General features: G+C 41.0%; 1 protein-coding gene across 1 annotated transcript in view; it reads left to right on the top strand.

Annotated features, from left to right (window-relative positions):
* The first annotated feature begins 1,027 nt into the window (after window positions 1-1,027).
* LOC139417394 (myelin transcription factor 1-like) overlaps window positions 1,028-7,464 on the top strand; it is a 64,096-nt gene continuing 57,659 nt past the window's right edge. Inside the window, exon 1 of the mRNA XM_071166664.1 lies at window positions 1,028-1,147. The gene's annotated coding sequence lies outside the window, so the exon portion shown is untranslated. The remainder of the gene's footprint in view (window positions 1,148-7,464) is intronic.

The raw sequence follows: 7,464 nt of genomic DNA, 5'->3' as shown, positions 1-7,464 counted from the left end.
CTGTGGCGGTCCTCATGAGAGCCAGTTTCATCATAGCGCTTTAAGGTTTTTGCGACTGCAATTGAAGAAACTTTAAAAGTTCTTGACCTTTTCTGGATTGACTGACCTTCATGTCTTCAAGTAATGATGGGCTGTCATTTCTCTTTGCCTATTTGAGCTGTTTTTGCCACAATATGGACTTGGTATTTTACCAAATAAGGCTATCATCTGTATACCACCCTTACCTTGTCACAACACAACTGATTGGCTCAAACGCATTAAGAACAAAATAAATTCCACAAATGAACTTTTAAAAATGCACACCTGTTAATTGAAATGCATTCCAGGAGACTACCTCATGAAGCTGGTTGAGAGAATTCCAAGAGTGCGCAAAGCTGTCATCAAGGCAAATTTGGCTACTTTGAAGATTCTTTTTTTTGTTTAACACTTTTTTGGTTACTACATGATTCTATATATGTTATTACATAGTTCTGATGTCTTCATTATTATTCTACAATGTAGAAAATAGTAAAAATACAAAAAAAAACTTGAATGAGTAGATGTGTCAACTTTTGACTGGTACTGTATATATTTGTAATAAAAGCTATTAATGCATATCTGTGTGTGCGTGTGTGTGTGTGTGTGTGTGTGTGTGTGTGTGTGTGTGGAGAAGCAGAGAGCGAGAGAGAGAGAGTAGGGTACACTGAATTATAGTGGGGCAACCTAAAGCCCTGCCCATATGATGCTCTCGGTTTTACTACTGCTTCCGTGATGTCATGGCAAAGGGCGGAGGGAGGAAAGAGGTGGGGGGTGGGGGGGGACAATGGCTCATGTAGGAAAGGTAAGTCAATATTACGTTTTCTCGCTGACAAAGGCAAATTAAGCCATGCTTTTTGCTTGCAAACAAGTAACATTTAACGCCTCAGATCTGGAACTCCGCGCTGTCGCCATTTTCAGGAGGCCGTCCTGCGCTGGCGTTTCACGGATTGAAATCTGGATATTAAAGGCTACGGGACTAGAATCAGATTGTACTCGAGCTGTAACGGAGGACATCATCCACCAAACTACTTGACAACCGTCCTCCAAACTACTTGACAACGAACCGAACTCACTCAAAACAAAAGCAAGACGTACAGAGAAAATACTAAGGAAATATTCAGTGATTCAGGTAATAACATGCTCTAAAAAAAAAATGTTTTACACTGTATAGTCTACAGCAAATCTATAACAACTGATTGTTTATGATGCCAAAGTATTCATGTTTTTTTTCACAACTTTGTATAGCCATTCGTTTCTGAGTCGTTGCATTATCGTGCATTTGAATTTGGAACCCAAAGAGGATGGAGTGAGTGTTGTCAGGACTTGATAAATATATTGTTTTATTTTTCATATTTCTCACTAGTAGGAGACGGTCTGTAGCTCATGTTTCTCAATGTATAGAATGCAACTGCCATTTGTCAATCAAGGTTGTTTTGGACTAGGATATGTTTTTTGTGTGGAAAAGTGTATCACTTCCTGTCCTGCATTGATGTTTCCTTGTTGATGCAATTAGGCTCCCACAAGCTGACGTGTATGTGTTGACATTACTGTATTTGGGAGAATACGCTTTTATTGAAAGAGAAACAGATAAATCTATCTATATATCTATTTAGCATACTCAAAATCATTGCGAGTACTCCGAATTAGTCAACTATGGCGCTCACTTTTAGAATATCGGTGATATTTAAGCGCTTGTAGCTGTGACTCTGCTTGTGTGCGCGTAGAGTTGGTCATTGTGTTTCCGGCAAAACCTAATCTAAACAACGTAAATCAACATTGATCTTGAAACACAGCTGTTTGTGTTCAATGTGCACAGTGCTCTTTCACTTTATTTTATTCGGTATCACCCTCTTTTTGGAATATATTATATCGACCTCAGTCGCCGTTACCTTGCTATTACGCAGTTGACCACTATTAATGTTTTTATCACTGTTTTGTCCATTTTATTCTGTCTGACCATCCACTGAATAATTTAGGTAAACTTGCTTTACTGGGAGTTTGTTAGTTTCATATGACTGCGTGTAATTAAGGTTGAACAATGGGCGTTGCACAGGAGTCCCAGCCAAGCGTGTGGATGGAGGAGGATAGAGGAGGGGTGGCCATTTGATCCGCAGCAGAAAACAGAGATGCTCCCTTCATATGTCAGGCGCCCTTAGTCAGATGCGCAGATAAAAAGTCCTTAGCATATTTCATTTCATTTGAGAATCTAGGATATAACGCTCAACGTGCCCGTTCCAAAATCTATTTTTGTCGACTTCTGCTCTGTTGACTTTGGCCATTCGTAGCCTACTGATCTGGTTTGTGTCGGTGTCTGGTATGTTGTGTTAAATAATGCTGCTCTCTTCTGCTTAGTTGGTCACATAATGTGCCATGCGGTCTGTCAAAGCACCTGCGCCTAAGATGGAGGATGAGAATGAAACACTGGGCCATTATGAAAAAAATGTCCTCTAGTCGAAAGTTTGGACTGCTGTGTTCAAATCTGTACTCTACTGCGAATGTCCTGGTCTCTCCCAAGAACGACCACATGCTTTCTTAACTAGCTACTGTTGCTACTACAACTATCTATTGTTACTATTATATATATGGGGGGGGGGGGGGGGGGGGGGGGGGTACTATGCTGCCACAAGGCAACGGCAATACTAGTCATATAGTGAACATTATAACGTCATCGAATAAAATATAATATTTTAGGAACTTGCGGTGCCACATTGATATGGGTACCCATGTCTACGTTTATTATAAATAACATTGCAGCCTGTCCATGGTAGTTAGACTAGAGAAATGTTTTTAAATGTAGTCTACGGTGTGTTTCTTTTCTCTATAATAACATGTTTTTTTCCCCTATGCTTCTTTTGCAATTTATAGTAAATACATACGGGACGACGATATTTTGTTTGTAGATAATAATTGAAGATGATCCTATACCTGTGTTGTTTTTATTCATTTATATAGTATTCTATTCCATAGACCACATATACACTATTGAAGCTTTGATTATTTGTTTTATGAATATTAATATTCGTTATTATTAAAACGGTAAATGTGGATCTAAGATTGGAATCTTGGAATCTGATTGAACTCTTATCGTGAGTTGAAATGCACCCCCCTGCGGTGGTGCTGGCAGCAGGTGCCACCGGAAAATAGGACAGGAGAGTGCTATAAAAACGTTGAGAGAAGCAGCTGGGTCAAATTGCGCCCTCGTCATTCAAAGCATATCAGAAACCAGAGCAATAGAGCTAAGGGTCAGGGTCGTGCAAGCAGTCGATATAGAACGAAGTGTCATTTATAACAAAAACCTTGGAATAATGATTCTTATGGTGTAGTTGGTGAACATCAACTTTATAAAGCCTCTGGCATTCGGAGTATTCCGTCATGGCCATTTTACAACTAAAAGCCTCAAGACTCGTTGTGTTGAACAGGTGTGGCTTCAAAAATGATATCTCAACGATGGCGAATGTGGCAAGAGTAGGAGGATACGATCCGTAAAGAAGTTTTTATTAATAACAGTCTTTTCAGCATTTATCGAGAGTATTTTCACACCCGCAACAACGGCCTTCGGGAGCAGAGATGTACTCTTTTAGCCCACATCATAACTGTAAAAAAAGAAAGTGTTAAGAATGTGTCGGAATAGTGAAGTGTGTATCGAACTGTTTTATGGTTGATGTTCTTATGGCCCTCCCAACCGATCTGTGCAACACCCTCTGGCGCTTTGTCTCATTCTGACAAACATCATTTTTACTAATTTTCTTTACTCTAATTATTATTAGTTTTCTTTACTGAAGTCGGCTTATTTTTGACCTTCTAGAACCGTATATTCTTGTCTATTTTTTTAATCGAATATGAATAGTTTTAAATCGATATTAATAGTAGGATTAAATAAAATAATGTATTAATGCTTTTCATTGATGGATATATTATTATTATTATTATTATTAAGTGCAGCTAGTGTAGGCTATTATGTTTTGTCAGAACATGTGATTTTTTCCTCTTTAGTTAAGAGTTAACAGCCTTCCCACTGGGCACAGACGTCAGTTCAACGTCTGGTTTTCATTTACATTTGGTTGAGTTGTCAGCTGAAGTGAATTCAACGTGAAATCAACAACAAAAAAAGGTCACAATTGTAATTTGGATTTAGGCTAAACGTTGGGTGGGAAAAAATAAACGCAATTTCTCCACTGAAGACTTTGTTTTGCAAATCCAAACAGTTTTCCAAGTTTATTCAATTTCATCACATCGCTTTTGTTGAAATGAGATGGTAACAACGTTGATTCAATTTCATCACATCGCTTTTGTTGAAATGAGATGGTAACAACGTTGATTCAATTTCATCACATCGCTTTTGTTGAAATGAGATGGTAACAACGTTGATTCAACCCGTTTTTTTCCCCCAGTGGGTTGTCTTGGTCAACAGTAATTACACCAGGTTATTTCTAAATCCTGCTTAACTTAACCAGGATGTACAGGTGGCCCAGCTTAGATGATTGTAACAACATACTCTGGTACTTAATCTAACTACGGATGTAATATCTGTCTTTACCCCATTGTCTCTTCCAGATTTTATTACTTTGTTTTTTGCTGAAAAAGATTTGTCTGAGTTTGTCACTAACTAGATAGTTTGACACTATCCTGGAAAAACTATTTATTTGCGGTTTTAAAAAGGCTGTGTCTCCCCCCTACCCCAGTTAAAGTTTGTGTTAACCCCCCCCCCCCCCCCCAGTTAAAGTTTGTAATATTAATTTCTTCAGTCATTATGCGTTCTCATTCACTGGCCTTTTGTCTCTGAAATTAACTTCCCCGACAATCAACTAATTATCATATTTCCAGCTCTCTCATGACTAAATGATGAGATGACAGTCGTAAAAAAATCACAACGAACACCACCTGATCTCCAAATGAGGAGTTGTGCTGTTCTTTACTGCTATACTGCTGAATGGGCTTTAACACAGGTGGAATGGGCTGGAGTTTCAGGGGGAATGGGCTGGAGTTTCAGGGGGAATGGGCTGGAGTTTCAGGGGGAATGGGCAGAAATTTCAGGGGGAATGGGCTGAAGTTTCAGGAGGAATGGGCTGAAGTTCCAGGGGGAATGGGCAGAAATTTCAGGGGGAATGGGCAGAAATTTCAGGGGGAATGGGCAGAAATTTCAGGGGGAATGGGCTGAAGTTTCAGGGGGAATGGACAGAAATTTCAGGGGGAATGGGCTGAAGTTTCAGGGGGAATGGGCAGAAATTTCAGGGGGAATGGGCTGAAGTTTCAGGAGGAATGGGCTGAAGTTTCAGGGGGAATAGGCAGTAGTTTCAGGGCCTTTCCAGGAGAGACATCAGGTCTTAGTTAGTAATTAATATAGGATTAGCTGCCTCCTTCTAAAACACACCATTTAATTTACTTTAAATATTGTGTCTGGGATAATAAGCAAGAGGGAGAGAGATAGAGGGAGGGAGAGAGATAGAGGGAGGGAGAGAGATAGAGGGAGGGAGAGAGATAGAGGGAGGGAGAGAGATAGGGAAGGAGAGAGATGGAGGAGGGAGAAGGAGGGAAGGAGGGAGGGAGAAGGAGATGGAGAGATAGAGAGAGAAAAAATAGAGAGTGGGGGCGAGAAAAAGATATGAACAGTATTGCTGTTGTAATCACTTTTCTAAGGAGGAATGAAAGTTGATAAACAAGCATTTTGTGGAGTGTGTTGGGTTGTGCTGTGCGGTGGTGGGGGGGGGGGGGAGAGGGAGGAAGGAGGGGGGTTTAGGAGGATGTGGGGTAGCTCAGGGACTGCTCTGACACGGGCACAGCCTTTTGTTGTCTCACTGTCTGTCTGCACCCTCTGACGCGGGGACTGGGCTGTGACTGAATGACATGGGATGCTCTGATACGTCTGTTAATTAAAGTGGAAATAAATTCAGCACATGGCACATTCGGTCACTGACAGACAGAGGGTGAGAGGTTTAGGACAGAGAGGATGGGAGGAAGTTGAGAAGATGGAAAGAGATGGAGAGAGAGAGTGTGGGTGGGTGGATGCTTAAATAAATAGTAGAAAAGTGCCTGTTTGAAAAAATAGACAGTCAGATAGATGATAAAAATAGAGACAGTCAGATAGATGATAAAATAGAGAGTCAGATAGATGATAAAATAGAGACAGTCAGCTAGATGATAAAAAAGAGAGTCAGATGATAATATAGAGACAGTCAGATAGATGATAAAATAGAGAGTCAGATAGATGATAAAATAGAGAGTCAGATAGATGATAAAAGAAGCACGAGTCTGGGTGTGTTTTGGGTGTGGATCATTTAGTAAGGTAGTTTGACTTGGGCTGTCCCCGGCTGTGCCACTCCCTTTATGTAGGCACTGTAGCTGTGGGTATCTGTGCCCATACCCGGGTAGAGACAGATGGGACTTGAGGACAGACACCCACTTCTCAGGAAATTCACCGGATTGGGAGAGAGGAGGCAAGGCAGGAGGCTGTTAGGAGGAGGGGTTCTTTACCCTCTGCTCTGGCCAGCCTGAAGACACTAAGTTTGAAAATGGAGTGAACAGTAGTCTTGTACAGATTGTCATGATTTAAACATTTGCAGTTCAGAGTTTCATCCGTTTAGCTGTAACAGTTTGTTCTGTTTTTGTATATGTCCCAATCGTCTTCAAATTGTGTTTTTTTTTTCTTCATATTTTGCGAAGGTCCTTGTTCTTATAAGCTGCATGACTAACAGTATTTAACACCCTTCTGAACCTCACGTCTGTGGACAGCTCCAGAGTGCTGATCATTTTAACACGGGCTCTAAAACAGCGAGCCTAGAATTGTTTTCTTCATAATAGTTTCTCTTCTTTCTATCCCGCAACATGTGATAAAGGGAATAGCTATTACCTTGATGAAAAAAAATCATTGATTTATAGATGATTCATTATTTACTGACTATTTCCCCCTCCCCTTTCCCCTCTCCTTCCGACCCCCTCCCCCCCCCCCCTTGCTCACATGCACCCAACTACTGAAAAACTCAATAATAATGTGCAAATGTAATTGATTCTAATAGCAGACTGTCAGAGATTCCAGCTGGGGCACTTTAGTGTGCATACGTGTGTGTGTGTGTGTGTGTGTGTGTGTGTGTGTGTGTGTGTGTGTGTGTGTGTGTGTGTGTGTGTGTGTGTGTGTGTGTGTGTGTGTGTGTGTGTGTGTGTGTGTGTGTGTGTGTGTGTGTGCTCTCCACTATTTTTAGTTAATAGGAATGTCCAGAGTATGCTTGAGTATGCTCCTCATGACCTTCCTCCTCCTCCTATACCTTCCACCTCCTCTTCCTCTTTCTCCTCCCCATTACTTTCCACCTCCTCCCCGTTTCCCCTCTCCTTCCAAACCATCCCCCACCTTGCTCTAATGCACCCAACTACCGAACAGATCAATAACAATGTGCAAATTTGACTCCAGCTGGGGCACTTTAGTGTGAATACTGACATGTGAGTGTGGTGTGC

Source organism: Oncorhynchus clarkii, chromosome 9, assembly GCF_045791955.1.
Source record: "Oncorhynchus clarkii lewisi isolate Uvic-CL-2024 chromosome 9, UVic_Ocla_1.0, whole genome shotgun sequence".
Classification (NCBI taxonomy): Eukaryota; Metazoa; Chordata; class Actinopteri; order Salmoniformes; family Salmonidae; genus Oncorhynchus; species Oncorhynchus clarkii.
The sequence above is the reverse complement of the archived record's forward strand: the minus strand, read 5'-3'. Positions and strand labels throughout refer to the sequence as shown.